Here is an 18,493-nt window from a genome sequence, read left to right as displayed (position 1 = left end):
TTTAGCTATTTTTAAGACTATAATTTTTAGACATCCCTACAGCTCTCAAGATATTGGACCAAACTTAATAGATCCAGGACCACCAAATCATTAACTAGTGCTGCCAGGCAAAAATCACTCTGGGATAGACCCTGAAATTCAGCTTAATGTCTGTATTTTCATACAAATCTCCAGACATTTTGTGTTAGACAAAGAAGTGTTACAAAGTTCTCTGTGGCAAATTGAATTTCCCGGTCTTTCTCTCTTTTCTTTTTGGTTAAATTTATCCATAACTATTTTATCTGAGGGAATCTGGATATTCTAGAGGCTCAAGAATTGTGATTTTCAGCCATCATCCCTGATTTCAAATGGGAAAGAAATTCATCAAAAGAAACATATTATATTATTTGACTGATTTTTAAAAATCAAGTGGCACGTTTTAACTTTGTATTAAGGCTTAGTTGTTATATAGCACTAACCACAAACAATGGTTCCAATTATCATATTACCATCTCAGAGTTACCATGGCTTCAAAGTCTGGATACAACATAGCTGGGTTCTATGCTCATCCAAGCTGTTTTTAGGATTCAGTTCCTTGCCGTCATAGGACTGAAGGTTCTGTTTTCATCCTGTCTTTAAGCCAGGAGTTTCTCTCATGAGACCTTAGGTTGTCCAAAAAGAAAAAGTCCGATGCATTAAGGAACAAGTGTGAGGAAGTCCCCAGCCTCTGGCAGGTGAGCACTCCCTCCCTCCTTCCCGTAATTCAGCCCTTAAAAACAACAGAATCTTGTTTTTAAATTCTACATTTTTCAGCTTAAATGCTCAGACTGTAGTTTTTTTTTTTATTTTTCCACAATAGTTTGCCTGATTTTCCCAAGTTAGTCCGACTCAGCCATATACTGTGTGAACTTTTAAAAACCTCGCTGGATTAATGATCCACCACTGCGTAACAAATCACCCTCAAACTTAGCAGTTGAGGACAACAAACATGGATGATCTCACCCAGTTTCTGAGCAGCAGTGACTTAGCTAGGTGGTTCTAGCTCAGTCTCTTCTGAGGTTGTAATCATGATACTGCCTGGGGTTGCAGTCATCTGAAGGTTTGACGGGGGCTGGGGTGGGTACTTCCAAGTTCATTCCCTTGGTTGAGAGCCGGAGACTTCAATCAGTTCCTTGTCAAGTGAGACTCTCTATAAAAGAGGACTACCTGTGACATGGCAGATGGCTTCTCTAAGGCAAAGGGTCCAAGACAGAAAATGAGTGACATGTGAGGAAATGGAGTGTGTCAGCAGCAAGCAATCAAGACAGAAGCCACAGTGTCTTTTATAACCTAATCTCTGCAGTGACATACCATCACTTTTGCCCTCCTTTATTGGTCATACAGATCAAACCTGGTACAATGTGCAAGAAGATTATAGAGCAGGGTGACAGCCTCCAGGAGACAGGCAGTATTTGGGGCCATCTTGGAGGCTGGCTACCACACAATCTGTGTCTCAATGTCCATCTTTGAAATGGGCTTAATGATGACGAGCCAATAAGTTAACATCTGCAAAGCATTTAAAATGGTTTCTGGTATATAATAAGCACTGAATAAAATTAGCTAATGGGGCTTCCCTGGTGGCTCAGTGGTAAAGAATCTGCCTTTCAATGCAGGAGATTCAAGTTTGATCCTTGATCCGGGAAGATCCCACACACCACGGAGCAACCAAGCTCTTGTACCGCAAGTATCAAGCCTGTGCTCTAGAGCCCAAGAGCTGCAACTACTGAGCCCACCTGCCTAGAGCTTGTGTTCTGCAGCAAAAGAGACTGTCACAATGAGAAGCCTGCACACTGCAACTAGAGAAAAGTCTGTGCGGCAACAAAGACCCAGAAAAGCCAAAAATAAATAAATACATAAAATTTTTAAAACCATTATTTTTATTATCATTATTAATCTTATTCAGTTGGTAAGTTGCAGAGTACAGCCCCTAGAAGCTTGTAAAGAGCCTATAAAAATCAGTTTCAGTTCAGTTCAGTTCAGTCGCTCAGTCGTGTCCGACTCTTTGTGACCCCATGAATCACAGCACGCCAGACCAAGAGTAAAAATGACATGTACTCCAAAATGAAAAGAAAACTGCAAAATCATAACATATGTTAGACTTCTACTTCTGGCTTTGAGTTTGTAGCAGATGACCCTTCCATGAGAAGAGCTTTAAAAAATGGATAAACACTGAGTTCTGTTTGAAGGGTTTAAAGAAACACCACGCAGCCAAGACATGAGGAACCATGATCCCAAAGAGATGAGAAACGAATTGAGGCAGAGCTCTGTCACATCTTCATGCTCCACCTCTTTTCTGAGGCAGAGGGTGGAGAAGCAGAGCCCCAGCCTCAAGTCATTTCAGTACCTGATTGGACTAAGGTGATCTGCTTCTACTCTAACTGGCTGCCAGAAGCTAAACTCCCTAAAGAAGAAACCAGCAGTCAGAACATCTACAATGTTTAATGCACAATATCTGATTGTTCATCAGAAATTTGCCAGACATACCAGGAAGCTGGACCGAAACAATAAGAAAAATAATAAAACCGATTCCAAGGTAATCTAGATACTGGAGTTATCAGATATGGACTTGAAAATGACTTTGATTCCTATGCTAAAGACAATAAAATTAGAAATAGAGAATTTGACCAAAGAACTAGAATCTATATTTTTAAAATCATATAAGAACTCTACAGGGAGAAAATGCAATAGCAAAAATTCAGAACTTAATAAATGGATTTAACAGAAGATTAGATACTGCCAAAAAGAGGATTAATGGTCTGGAATGTATGTGGGCAGAAAATACCCAGTCTGAAAAGATCCAAAAATGGAGAATAATAGAAAATAGAGAGAAAGGTATTTGAAAAGATAATGGCTGAAAATTTGGCAAGACTGCAGAAAATATCAAGCGATACATTGAAGATGTGCAGCAAACTGCAAACAGGTTAAATTCAAAGAAAAACACGTATCATAAAATAACTGTTGAAAACCAAAAATGAAGAGAAAAATCTTAAAACCAACTGGGATACACGCACACACACACACACACATAATGTTACCCAGTTAACTGCATCTCGACCAAACTCTTAGACAATTATATTTAACTTCTATTAAATGGAAAAATGAGCAGGTCATTTAATATGCATGATTGTATATGGCAAGGGCATCACCAACTAGTACAAAGTACACGCTGACAAGATTCAAATCCAGGTCAGCAGACCCTATGTCCAGTGCTCTCTCTGGTATCCTGTGCTGCCCTCTACAGGTCTCCATGCCTTCTCTGTTCCCCATCTCCTCATCTATAAATTGTCCACCCCACAAGACTGTTGTGAAGATTAAATAAGATACTATACAAAAAATTGCTGTGTGCACTGTAATTCATGCTTTAAAGGTAAGGTTCTTCTCCTCCAGGAAACCCTCCCTGATACAGCACCTCCGAGACCACTCTTAGGATTCAGGACTCCTCCACAGCGTTCCCATCATACTTGTTCTTACTGTCCCTGACTCTGCTGCTCTGTATTGAAATTGTCTTTACACCACTATCTTCTCCCTTAACAGAGAGGGCCCAGTGACTGGTAGAGCCTTCAGTCTACATTCATAGTATTTAGAACATAATTAATTCTCAAATTAAATACAGGCTGATCTAGTTATGGGGCTTCCCTGGAGGCTCAGATGGTAAAGAATCTGCCTGCAATGCAGGAGACCTGGGTTCAACCCCTGGATGTAGTGACTTTGATTATTTTATAATTTTCTATCATTTCTGGGTGGTTAGTATGTGACAGACACTACACTAAGAGTTTGCAAACATTGTCCCATATAATTTCCTAGCAGCCTAAGGAAGATATCATTATGGTTATAACACCTATTTTATGGATGGAGAAACTGAGGCTTAGAGAAGTAAGACTTCCAGAATTAGCTGGCCAGGAAAGTGAAGGAGCCGTAACTGGAGTCCATGACATTTTGGACAGCCCTGTTCTTCCACCTGTCATGGACTAGCCCCCATGACCTTCCAGAAAAAGTACGTATTGTTACTTCTTTACCTGGGGATGGGTCTCAAAAGCTGCTGAGGGCTACACACAACTAGGGTGCCCAAGAGATGGACTGACTAGGACTCTCCCAGCAGCCGGAGACTCTGACTACAGAGCTGCAAAGCAACTCAGAGCCCCAGGCACTCAGACTGAATTCCCCTTTAACCATCCTAAGAAAGAGAAATCAAAAGCCTGTCTCTTGCTCCAAAGCTTGAGGTTAAAGAAAAAATTCTCCAGCCACAGGTAGTTAAATGATTATAAACTGTAAAAATAAATCAGCCTGATATAATTGCTCCAAGGGAAAAGATGACCAACATATTTAAAATGTCCATGGTGCCCCCTTTCCCATCTCCATTTGGCATCCTCTAATTACCTTCACATTTCATTTCCATCAGCAAGATGACCTGTATTTCCTTCGAGAAGTGCCAGGGAGGGGCCTGGCTGAGGAGCAGGGCCCCTGGTGATAAATCAGGTTCGCCATTAGGAGAGAAGCGCTCATCTCGGCAGCTCTAAATGCAGGATTTATAAAGATGTCTCCGCCATCCAGCCCAATTGTGGACACCATAATAAATTCATGAGCGGGTGCCAGGGTAGCACACTTCATTATGTGCGAGGCTCCTGGCCATTAATCTAGCTGGTCGGCGGGCAGGATTCCTGAGAAAGGGAGACAAATTTATGCAGCCCAAACTTACTCATTCCATTATGGATTTAATCGGCCCAGGCTCCGGGCTGCACAGGGGTGAGGGGACCATTTTCTACACTTTGGATCAAGTGTCTGTAACTCCCCGTTGTGTCTTATTTCTTTCCACAACGATGCCCTAATTTTATCCTTCACACTGCTCTCAGGGAAAAGTCTTAGAAAGACCTTCCTGGCTGCCACTTACTCCAGATAAAATATTTATACAATCAATTGACAGAGAGCATTTTCTCTTAAATGTTCTATTAACATGGAAATGTTCGTATGCAAAAAGGGGCCCCCAGAGCCTCTCCCGAGACACTTAACCCTTTATTTCACCACACAGAGAGCTGGCAAAGGGCGCAGAAGGTAAGAAAACATGGGTCACAAATTAAAGGAGCTGCCTTCCTCCCATTGTGTGTGGCACGCATGAGGTGTGTGAATATGTGTGCATGTACACTCGTTTGTTTCTCCTCTGAGGGATTAAGAAATCCTTTGACTTCTTCTTGGAACCAAACTCTGGAAATTGTTTAGAAGCTGCCAGATCTATACCGCATTCCCCTAGTACCTAGTAACATAAAAACTTTTCCATTTTCTAGTGCATATGATCTCGGGTGGCCTCAGCCTGCAGCGGGGTTTCAGTTCCCGGCCAGAGAATGAGGTCGGGTCGTGGCAGTGAGAGCTGAATCCTAGTTGCTAGACCAATGGTCAGTGATGAGGCTTTGGCCCTTTGGCTTTGCAGAAAAGAATTCCCCAAAAGACGCAAAATAGTGAAGCATGTAAAGTGCTTGTTAGGAGGAAAAAGAATATATATAGTACATGTGGATAGACACACTGGTAGACTCAGGGAGAGTCACACCCTCACGGTAGTTTAAATCACTTCTATGGGGCATTTCTTTGGGGTTTTTTCTGGCCAATTGTTTTGATTTGCCTGGTTCTGAGTCCATATTTGGTCTATCTCAGGCTTCTCCCCTGTGTGTGAGCATCTGTCAGTCAAGATGGATTCCACTGAAGAGGCCTGCTCGTAGCCTGTCATCACTCCTCTTTTGACCTCCAAGGAGTTTTCTTGTCTGGAAGGTCTCCTTGACTTTGAGAATGAGAAATATGTGGTCTCTCATCTCCTATCTGGGCAGGGTCCAGCTCCTGTCTCGATCATCCTGCTGTTGATATTCTGGAGTTTCTGTCCACAGGGAATGAATTCCAGTGCTCACCCTGGGGAGGGCTCATCTACCCCCTGCCTCAGCTATAGCAAGGCCAGCAAACACTTGCCATATGGGCCACCTCTTCTTCTCGCACACTGGACAGCATGTTTTTTTCTAGCTGAATCAAGACAAGACCTCAGAATCTTTCTTAACACAGGTAGATAATATCAGTCAATCTTCACTGATAAGGATAACAGTAATTGCATTCCTAATACAGTGATTGGGCTTCCCTCAAGGCTCAGCACTAAAGAATCTGCTTGCAATGTAGGAGATGCAGGTTCTGTCCCTCGGTCGGGAAGATCCCTGGAGGAGGGCACAGCAACCCACTCCAGCATTCTTGCCTGGAGAATCCTATGGACAGAGGAGTCTGAAGGGCTACAGTCCAGAGGGTCACAAAGAGTCACACGCGACTGAAGCGAACGAGCACCCACGACATACAATGATCACATGAGCTGGCACCGTACTTAGTGCTTTCCGTGTAGTAACTCGTTTATCCCAACAACAACCCTACAAGGTTGGTACTATTAATATTATCCCCATGTTATGGACGAGGAGACTAGGGAACAGTGAGATAAACAAACAGGAACAGAAGCACACAGCCAGTTAGTGGGGCATTCTTATCCTACACAAACTCTGGAGTGCTACATTCAAGGCCTCCTGGGATTCACAAGACTCTCCCCAGAAACACACCGCTGATATTGCTGAACAGACTACATGTAAAGAGCCATCTAAAAGGAGAGGCAGAAGCCTCGTGGCCTGAGCCTGCTGGCACCAGCCCTCACATCAGCAGACCACAAAGGGGTGCACCAAGGCCCAGTCTTATGACATTTGGGATCCTTTGACTTGAGCTGTGCTTCTGATATCAAGGTGATAAGAGAAGTTGGGTCAAGTGCAAGATGCAATCAGAGCCCATCAACAAGATCACCAACCCCGTCAACAAACCTGTATGTGACCTAGTGTGTGTCAGGCACTGTGTCAAGCTTGCACTTTGCCAGGGGTGGGGACACAAGTGTGAACAAGGCCAACTCTTTGTTTTTGAGGAACTTACTGTCTTCCAGACAGATAGCTGGCAACTAAGTGATAATTAAAACAGACAGTGTAATAAGCTCTGTGAAACCTGGACAAGTGCTATGAGTACACAGAACAGAAATGAAAACACAGGAGCAAAGCTTAAAGAGAGAAAATGAGGGCATTTAAGGGGGCCTGGAAAGATGAGCAGGACTTTGACAAGTATACTACACGATGCAGGCATGTGTGCTAAGTTGCTTCAGTCATGTCCAGCTCTTTGTGACCCCATGGACTGCAGCCACCAGGCTCCTCTGTCCATGGGATTCTCCAGGCAAGAATAGTGGAATGGGTTCCATTCCCTCCTCCAGGCGATCTTCCTGACCCAGGGATTGAACCTGTGTCTCTTGCTTGGCAGGTGGATTCTTTACCATTGTACCACCTGGGAAGACTTAGGGTAAGCCAGGGTAAAGATGGGTACATTCATGGGCTGTTCAGCTTGGATTAGGAATCCAAGTATGCTGGACCAGTATGCTGGCGAACAGAGAACGGGACAGAAATATTTAATACTTCCTTGTGTGGGGAGAACTTTCCTGAAAAACAGGGGTGGGAGGAAGCCTATGTTGTGGAGAAGGGAAAGAGAATAAATGAATCCTGAAGATATGGAAGAAGAACCAGACTTTGAAAACCCAATGCACAGGAAGCAGGTAATCATTACAGAGCACTGTTTGATACTCTCAAGAGCACATGATTTCCATGAAACTAGAACACCACACTCTAAGAGGACGCAAGTTAAGACCAACAGAATGAGATTCTATAAAGATAAATGAGATCAAGAAGAACTATAAGGAGACTAAAAGTGCAATCACAAAATTAAAATCCAGATTTCATACAGAAAAAAAAAATGCAGAATTTGATACGTGACTATCAAGTCATGGACAGGCTAGAACTGAGCTAGAGAAATTCTCCAAGATGTAGAAGAAAAGAAAAATAGATGAAAATGATGAAAGGAAGATGATAAATGTGGAAAAAATACATTTTTCTTTCCTAAGAAACTCCTCAGCCCCACACAAAAATAGATTTCTGGCAGAAGCCTCCCTGAAGCTCGCCAGACTTGCCCAAACCCCAAGGGAGCCTTTGGTTCAAACTCAGGCTAGAGCTCTTTGTTGGAAATTGAATAGTAAAAACTTAAGTATTTTTTTAAAAAATGAAAAAAGTTAACTTTCCAAATCATAAAAGAAGAAAATAGAAAGAAGTAAAAAAAAAAAAACAAAAAACCTTTGGGGGCTTATAGCTGAAGATCAATGATGACATGTTTTAAAATGGAAAACACAAGATAAAATGAAAGAAATGAGAACACGTTATGCTAGTTCTGAAGATAAATTCACACCTCCCCACCCTCAGCATTGCGTATCTAGGAGGGCTACAAATAGGGTGCTGATTATAATAATTACTCACTTGTTTGCATTTGTCTTGACATGCAGGCTCCTAGGTTCCAGAACTGTACCCTTCAGGTTGTCAGATTTTCTTGAACCCTCTAGGGGAGTCCCTCATGGACTCATTACCATGTCCAACCAGCTGCCAGATTATATCCCCTGGTCTCCAAAGCTTCCCACCCGGGCACCCATAATGTCCAGTTGGCATTACTGCTAGGATTCACACGGGCGCAAGGGCACTCGAGCTGCCTGAGCTATAGTGGGTGTGGCAATGATGGAAGAAGCTGTCTTCTCTCTTTTGAGCCACAGAGTGTTACACGGGCTCTGAGACCATGCTGTCTGAGGGGTTACACCCCTACAGAGCTGGTAATGATGTTAGTGCTCTCTTGCTCTTCCCGTCTCTCTGTCTTCAAACCCTATCCCATTCCTTCCTTGTCCCTGTGTATCACACGAGACCCACAGTGGGCCAAGATGGAGAAATATGTGAGTAAGAGGTCAACACCAAAATCAGGTTGATTATTTCTTTGCAGCCAAAGATGGAGAAGCTCTATACAGTCAGCAAAAAGAAGACTAGGAGCTGACTGTGGCACAGATCATGAACTCCTTATTGCAAAATTCAGATTTAAACTGAAGAAAGAAGGGAAAACCACTAGACCATCCAGGTATGACCTAAATCAAATCCTTTACGATTTTACTGTGGAAGTGACAAATAGACTCAAGGGATTAGATCTGATAGACAGAGTGCCTGAAGAACTATGGACGGAGGTTCGTGACATTGTACAGGAGGCAGGGATCATCAAGACCATCCCCAATAAAAAGAAATGCAAAAAGACAAAATGGTTGTCTGAGGAGGCCTTACAAATAGCTGAGAAAAGAAAACAAGCGAAAGGCAAAGGAGAACAGGAAAGACATACCCATTTGAATGCGGAGTTCCAAAGAATAGCAGGGACAGATAAGAAAGCCTTCCTCAGTGATCAGTGCAAAGAAATACAGGAAAACAATAGAATGGGAAAGACTAGAGATCTCTTCAAGAAAATTAGAGATACCAAGGGAACATTTCATGCAAAGATGAGCACAATAAAGGACAGAAATGGTATGGACCTAACAGAAGCAGAAGATATTAAGAAGAGGTGGCAAGAATACACAGAAGAACTATACAAAAAGATCTTCATGACCCACATAACCACAGTAGTGTGATCACTCACCTAGAGCCAGACATTCTGGAATGCAAAGTCAATTGGGCCTTAGGAAGCATCACTACGAACAAGGATAGTGGAGGTGATGAAATTCCAATTGAGCTATTTCAAATCCTAAAAGATTAAGCTGTGAATATGCTACACCCAATATGCCAGCAAATTTGGAAAACTCAGCAGTGGCCACAGGACTGGAAAAGGTCAGTTTTCATTCCAATCCCAAAGAAAAGCAATGTCAAAGAATGCTCAAACTGCTGCACAATTGCACTCATCTCACATGCCAGCAAAGTAATGCTCAAAATTCTCCAAGCCAGTCTTCAACAATACATGAATTGTGAACTTCCAGATGTTCAAGCTGGATTTAGAAAAGGCAAAGGAACCAGAGATCAAATTGCCAACATCTGTTGGATCATCGAAAAAGCAAGAGAGTTCAAAAAGCATCTACTTCTGCTTTATTTACTATGCCAAAGCTTTTAACTGTGTAGGTTACAACAGACTGTGGAAAATTCTTAAAGAGATGGGAATACCAGACCACCTTACCTGCCTCCTGAGAAATCTGTATGCAGGTCAAGAAGCAACAGTTAGAACTGGACATGGAACAACAGACTGGTTCCAAATCAGGAAAGGAGTACATCAAGGCTGTATATTGTCACCTTGCTTATTTAACTTATATGCAGATTACATCATACAAAATACCAAGCTGGATGAAGCACAAGCTGGAATCAAGATTGCCAGGAGAAATATCAATAAGCTCAGATATGCAGATGACACCACCCTTATGGCAGAAAGTGAAGAGGAACTAAAGAGCCTTGGGATGAAAGTGCAAGAGTAGAGTGAAAAAGTTGATTTAAAACTCAACATTCAAAAAGCTAAAGATCATGGCATACAGTCCCATCACTTCATGGCAAATAGATGGGAAACAATGGAAACAGTGACAGACTTTATTTTCTTGGGCTACAAAATCACTGCAGATGGTGACTGCAGCCTTAAAATTAAAAGACGCTTGCTCCTCGGAAGAAAAGCTATGACCAACCTAGACAGCATATTAAAAAGCAGAGACATCACTTTGTCAACAAAATCTGTCTAGTCAAAGCTATGGTTTTTCCAGTAGTCATGTATAGATGTGAGAGTTGGACTATAAAGAAAGCTGAGCGCTGAAGAATTGATGCTTTTGAACTGTGGTGTTGGAGAAGACTCTTGAGAGTGCCTTGGATTACAAGGAGATCCAGCCAGTCAATCCGAAAGGAAATCTGTCCTGAATATTCCTTGGAAGGACTGATGCTGAAGCTGAAGCGTCAATACTTTGGCCACCTGATGCAAAGACCTGACTCACTGGAAAAGACCCTGATGCTGGGAAAGATTGAAGGCGGGAGGAGAAGGGGACAACAGAGGATGCGATGGTTGGATGGCATCACCAGCTCGATGGACGTGAGTTTGAGCGAGCTCTGGGAATTAGTGATGGACAGGGAAGCCTGGCGTGCTGCAGTCGGTGGAGTCGCAAAGAGTCAGACACAACTGAGCAACTGAACTGAGTATTCTTTTAAAGATGTTTTTATATGGATCATTTTTAAAGTTTTTATTGAAATATTACTTCTGTTTTACATTTTGGTTCTTTGGCTGTGAGGCATGTAGGATCTTAAATCCCCAAGCAGGGACTGAACCCACACTCCCCACATAGGAAGGTGAAATCTTAACCGCTGGGCCACCAGGGAAGTCCCGCCTGTAGGTAGTTTTCCATGAGTGATTCTCTTTTCCAGAAGGAACTGTGTCCCCAAGGCATCCCTCAGTCCCCTGAACGCACTACCTAGGGTACAGGTGGGACCTGACCCAGTTAGAGCTAACCATGCTTCCACTGTATGTATGACTTTAAATCTGCTATTAAAAGATTCACAGATGGGAGAGATACTAAAATTTGACTACAGTCCACCTCCATGGATCATGACTAACAAGATGATACTAACTTTAGAAAAGATGTTATAGAGAAAACAAGACGGATTCATATAAAAAAGAAAGCACATGATAACTTAAGTCTTTTACTTTGAATGAATGTCATTTTAATTTATCATGATAAAAATAAAATCTCCAATGATGATGTAATAGACCATTATGGAACCGCCAAAATATTTCACTTGTTTCAGAAACATCAGGAGAAATTGACAGAGAAACAGTTGTGAGAGGCTTAACAAGGCTTCCCTGATAGCTCAGTTGGTAAAGAATCCACTTGCAATGTAGGAGATCCCAGTTCAATTCCTGGGTCTGGAAGATCTGCTGGGGAAGGGATACGCTACCCACTCCAGTATTCTTGGGCTTCCCTGGTAGCTCAGCTGGAAAAAAATCCACCCGCAATGCAGGATACCTGAGTTTGATCCCTGGGTTGGGAAGATTCCCTGCAGAAGGGAAAAGCTACCCACTTCAGTATTCTAGCCTAGAGAATTCTAGCCTAGTCCATTCCATGGACTGTATAGTTCATGGGCTGTCAAAGAGTTGGACACGACTGAGTGACTTTCACTTTAACAAACTTCAGATGCCTTCAACACATCAGGAAAACCGAGAAAAAGTGAATAATAGAGTTAATAAGACTGGAAGTATATAGCCTATCCAACTGTGTTCCCTGTAAGTACTTTTTCAAGTGTTAGTTGAATGTTCTTAAAAGCTCTCCACCTACTGCACTGTCAGGAGAACCTCAATCAAAAAAAAAAAAAAAGAAGCTAGTTTACAGGCCAAATTCCCTGATAGCAGTAAAATAAATGGAAACATTTCTAACAACCACAAAGAAAATAATAGAAACCTGGATAATAAATAAGTTGAAAAATTCTCATAAATAGTTATTGAGTCAAAAAGGAAATAAAAACTTTCGTTATGGACTATTTAGAAAATAGTAAAATGAGAACAAAACAACGCTTTGTCGAAGATTATGGAAAGCTGCCAATGCTACACTTAAAGAAAAGAAATGTAAAGCCATAAATTGTTTTATTATTAAACAAGAAAGAATGAAAATAAATGAATAATTCTTTGCTTCAAGAACATAGCAAATGAACAGGACAATAAACCTAAAGGAAAGCTGGAGAAAAATTAAATAGATAAAAGACAAAAAATGATTGATTTGAGAAAGAGAAGCAGAGTCTAAATGTATGAGATGACTCATTAAAGCTGTAGGAAAACAGGCTTTACTCTGGCAAATTTAATAATACAAAGGAAAGCAAGAAAAAAAAAACAAAACAAAATGAGAAATGAGGAAGGGAATGTAACAAGAGATAAGAGCTTTATAAAATGAAATAATGAAGTCCTTTCTAAGTATAAAAGCAAAGGGAAAAGCATAAAGGGAAAGAATTAATAGACTACATAAACAAGAAAAGTTCCTGTACCCTCAAGAAATTAACAAGCAAAAGCATATGACAATCTAGGTAAAGCTATTATAGATGTATATAGTTAACAAATCACCTAAAATAATAAGAATATTATGAAGACCTATTAGAAAATAGGAAAAGAATATGAATAGGCAACTCAGAATGGACATAAGAATTATAAACGCCCAATACATATTTGAAAAAAATGCTTCCTCTGAATAGTGATGAAAAAGACGAAAAAGAGAAACAGGACAGGTATTTGAAATATAATAGCCAGAGTTGGAAAAGTGTATTCATAAGCTTTGACTTTATTTCCAAAAATATACGCTGAGGAAAAAATTACAGAGTATAAATATGTGTATTTACAAAGCAATATATCCCAGTATTATTCATAGGAAAAAATAGAAGTAACTTAAATGTTTAACTAGAGGAAATTGGATAAATATGTTACATCTGAAGCATAGGATATTATACAGTGCTTAAACTTACATTTTTGAAAGCTTACGACATACAAAATCTTTCATGTTTTATTAAGCAAAATGGGGAGCTCGCCTGACAAATAGATATGAAGTTTATAGACTGAAATGTTTAAAGAAACTTGAAATGCATGTTACTTTTATTTTTTATTTTGCTTTCCGGTTTCTCAAATCAATGTTCTAAAATTAACACATATTTGTCTTTGAAATCAAGTTTAAAAGTAGCGACTATCTTTTACAAGTGTAAATATTAAGTAAATTTCCCTGAAAATTTTCAATGAAATAAATGGTTTCTAGGAAAATATAATTGATCAAAATTGATTCAAGACATTTCAAAACTATCAAAAAAATTGCCTGTGAAAAAAATCTCCAGGGCTAGCCTGTCTTATTATGAATACTTTCACATTTCCAGGAGGGGTCAAATTAATTCCACTAGTATCATTCCAAAGTTAGAAAAAGAAAGTTTCCTGATAGTAATGCAAAATATAACGAAAATAGAATAGATATCTATAGCCCAGTTGCACTTATAAATATAGATACAAATATTTTCTAAATTTTAAAAAATGAACAAATTTAGACCAATAGGATGTTAAAATATAACAGACAAAATAAGATTCCAAATTTTAGATATCTCAGAAATTAAACAAAGGGTTTAACATGCTGAAGTTGAAGCTCCAATACTTTGGCCACCTGATGTGAAGAGGTAACTCATTGGAAAAGGCTCTGATCATGGGAAAGGTTGAGGGCAAGAGGAGGAGGGGGCAACAGAGGATGAGGTGGTTGAATGGCATCACTGACTCAATGGACATGAGTCTGAGTGAACTCAGGGAGATGGTGAAGGACAGGGAGGCCTGGCATGCTGCAGTTCATAGAGTCACAAGAGTCAGACACAACTTGGCAACTGAATGACAACAACAATAACAAGATGAAATTTTATATCAATAAATCAAAGGACACAATTGTCTAATCAATTCAATAGATAACAAAAAGGAATTTGATCAAATTCAGTATCCAGTTCTTAATAACCTGGAAGGAGTAACATATTTCTTTACTGTAGGAAAGTCTGGGGTAGTAGATAAAAGCAAATGTCAGTACCAAATTTCATGGATATGAATCCTGGCTTCCTCTACTCACTAGAAACAAAGAACATAATCCTGACTGTGCTGGAAGTTCTAGCCTCAGACATTTTTTTTTTTTTTTTTCTGCAATTGGCATGATGTCTATCTGGAATATTCAAAAGAAAACTTTATAGTTTTATAAGACACTTTTGAGGAAAAGGTACTTGGGACATGAGAAAAAACAAAAATTCACTTTGCATTGCAAATCCCTTTCTACTGCTTGAGAACTTTAAAAAAATTGTTTATCATAAGCAGGTATTATTTGTTCAATTTTTAAAAAAAAGATGGAGCCAGAGTGGGCCACCTACAACATGTTTTCAGGACAATATGTGGAATTTGGAAATTTTAAATTAAAGAGGGGAAAGTCATGATTTAGAATAAAAATTAGAATATATGAAATACTTATGGGTGAAATGATATGACATTGTGGAATTTTCTTCAGAATAATTCAGTGCAAAATTGTGTGTGGTTTGTGTGTATAAGGTGTGTGTAGAGTGGATAAGAATTGAAGCTATACAGGTAAAACAAGACTGGTCATGTTTGAACATTTTTAAAGTTTTGGATATGGGTATACATGAATTCACTATACTAGTCTCTATAAAAAGTTAAAAATAAACATGAGTTTAGAGAAAACCTAATAGTATATAAATTATAGTTCCAAATTAATAACTGTAAAAATAATTTGTCTTGATTTATTCACAATGTTATTTCTATTTGGCATAGCAAAACTTAGTTGTTTAAATTAGAATGTACTGTTTAAATTTTAAAAATAAACATTTTGAAAAGTAATCTAAAACAACAAACTGAAAAATTATTAAAACCAATTAAAATCCTGTAGGGTAGCTGAATTCATAATGAAATGTACAGAATAAAATGTATTCTTAAATAACAGCAAAAACCAGTTGGAAAAAAGTAATGATACAGTGATCCCAGATGAAAAGCAACAATATATATAAAATATTTAGAAATAATGTTCATGATAATATACAGAACTTTCTATAAAATATTTATGGAAATACATAAAATAATTTGTAAAGAAATTGAATAAGATGCCACTTTCTGGATGGGAAAATGAAATATTGAATGAATGTCAATTATTTTAAATTTAGTAATATAGTGCATACAATTCAAACCAAATCCCACTGAGTTTCACCTGGGAAGGAAAGGAGAGGTAATACTATTTAATGTAATGAGTCAAAAGGCTTTTTGGGAAAACAGATAAAAAATTATTCAGAACATTTGTCGAGGGCAGTAAGAAGCAACAAGGACTGATTAACTTGACAATGTATTAAAATGTATCACAGATACAATAATTAAAACAGTAGAATATGTCTCAGTCAGCACACACTCAGTTCTGCTGTAGTAACAAACAAGCCCAGAGGATAAGTGTCTTAGAAACAAAGATTTTTATCTTGTTTCTGATGCATGTTTGCTAGAGGTTGATTGAGGGCTCTCCTCTACATCTCTGTACTCCAGCTGATGGAATCAGTGGTGGAGCACAGAGTTCTGGAAGATATTCCACTGGCAAGCAAATATTCCAACCCAGAAAGACCCACCTAATATCTGCTTATATTTCATTGGTCAGAACAAGTCACATGACCCCAGGCAACCCTAAGGAATATGGTTGCCAGGTTGTGCAATCTAATCACACTCCTGGGAGCCAGCAAGTCAGACATGTTGGCGAATAGCATTAATAATTACTACAGACACTGGCAGAAAAATGCAGAGGAGCAGCTAACCCACAAACAAACTCTATGAAGTAGAAGAATACAATATCTGATGGCATCGTGTCAGGAAAATAAGACAGAGTTAGACAATAAAAACCACTGAGAAAGCTGGTAAATATTTGAAGTAAAAAAGTTCGTCTCTTACCTTGCCCCCTAAATGAACCTCAGATGCGAAATCTACCCCCCTAAATATGAACAGACAGAGGAAATTCTACACATATATCTTTATATTTAATCATAGCTTAATCATATTTATATAATTAAAATGAAAGCCTCTCTCTGTATATGTGTGATTGTATATATACTAATCATATTTATGTATGATTAAGAAAGAAAAAGAAATGGCTGGCTTACAAGCAATGAGATAAATTACTAAAGAAAAAGGATTTGGCCAAACACATTATAATTTGTTAATGTAAACAGACATACATACATACATGAAAGTTCGATGACAGACTGAGGGAAATATTTATAACAAATATAAAAATTTTAATAAAGGTTAATATAATCTGAAGAATTTAAACAAATGAAAAACAGAAAAAAAATTTCCCAAAGAAAAATGTATAAAAGACATGAACAAATATTTCACACAAGAGAAATATACAAATAACTGAAATCACTTTTAAAAATTCAACCTCACTAACAAATACAAATTTTAAAACAAGACAGTATGCCTTTGCTTAAAAAATAATGATTTTTTAACTGCTATTTTTTTCCGAAAATTCAGAGAAACTGGCCTTCATATTCCTTCCTGAATGAAGTATAATCAGAGTCATTTGTTTGAAAGAAATCTAATAAAATGTATCAAGTATCTTAATGCTTTTCATAACCTTTGAACCAGTCATTACTCTATTGTAAACCTTAATTCAATGGAAAAATCATCCAGATGCAAAATATTACATACAAGTTGTTTATATAAAAATAAGCAAAATAATTAATTTTTTTAAAACTCAACTAAAAAACTCTGGCATCCAACTACAGAATGTATTAAAATAAATGTTAGCACATCCACAGCCCTGACCTAACAATGCTTACAAATGTATTTAATGACATGAATAACACACATATGTTAGTGTTAATTTTTTTTAAAGTCATGAGTCATCATGAATTTAATTTTAGGAAAATTCAGGGGAAGAATGCATATGGTAGAATAAAAGTATAGAAAGATCTATCAGAAAACATCCATGTAGCTATTTCTGGAATATTGGCAAATTTTTTTCCTCTTTATTTATCCTTATTGGCTATAATAAGCATGTATTACTATAACAATCAGAAAAATACATTTTTAAGCAAGGAGGATGTTTTAAAATTTCTCTTTCTGTTTAGCTTAACAAGATTCTAAATATTTTTAAGTGTCCTTATATGTATTTGCCCTTAACTGTGATGACTGAGGATGAGAAAGATGGCAAAGTGCAAGGAAGGTAACTTTTTTCCCCAAGGGCTGCCACTCCTTCCTTCCTACGCCTGTGGCAGACATCACAAATCAATCCCAGCATGCTAGACTTAGATGCTCAGCAAGCATGAGCCCTCTGGAGAGCCACTACCTGTCAATCACTTCAAGAGATTTCACCTCTCGGATGGTGAAAAAAGATCTCCAAAGTGCCAATCAAAACAAGAATCCCCATTCCAGATCTGCGGTCAGCTCAAGAAAGTTGGTCCCCAATCTGAGCCTCAGAACCCATCTCTATAAAGTGAAGATTACGGAAGACTGTACCAGCTCTGGGAAGTTCTGACCAACTATTTCTTCTCCTAACATCATCATCATGCTCCTCTATCACCCTAAATCCTGCCTTTCCCAAAGCAATCTTATGACAAATGACTGTGTCTGTGAGCATTTCCTTGAGCTGCCCAGTGCCCTGTGATGCTCCACAGTCTCTCGTGCCTGTAGATCTGGATTTCTTCACAGTGGCACTGTTGACGCTTTGGACTAGATAATTCTCTGTATGGGGGCCAGTCTTATGAATCACAGAATTTTTAGCAGCATCCTTGGCCTACTGTGTGTAGTAGACACCAGGAGCACACCCATAGTCATAACCGTCTGTAACAGTAGTCCCCAAACATTTTGGCAACAGGAACTGATTTTGCTAAAGACAGTTTTTCCACAGACTGGGGATGAGGGGTGGAGGGATGATTCCAGGATGATTCAAGTTCATTACATTTACCGTGCACTTTATTTCTATTATTGTTAAACCAGCTCTACCTCAGATCATCAGGCATTAGATCCTAGAGGTTGGGGACCCCTAATCTAAAACATCTTCAGACACTGTCAGTGTCCTCTGGGGGGGGGGGGG

Source organism: Bison bison, unplaced genomic scaffold, assembly GCF_000754665.1.
Source record: "Bison bison bison isolate TAMUID 2011002044 unplaced genomic scaffold, Bison_UMD1.0 scf7180017864473, whole genome shotgun sequence".
In the NCBI taxonomy this organism is placed as follows: Eukaryota; Metazoa; Chordata; class Mammalia; order Artiodactyla; family Bovidae; genus Bison; species Bison bison.
This window is presented reverse-complemented; position numbering follows the sequence as displayed.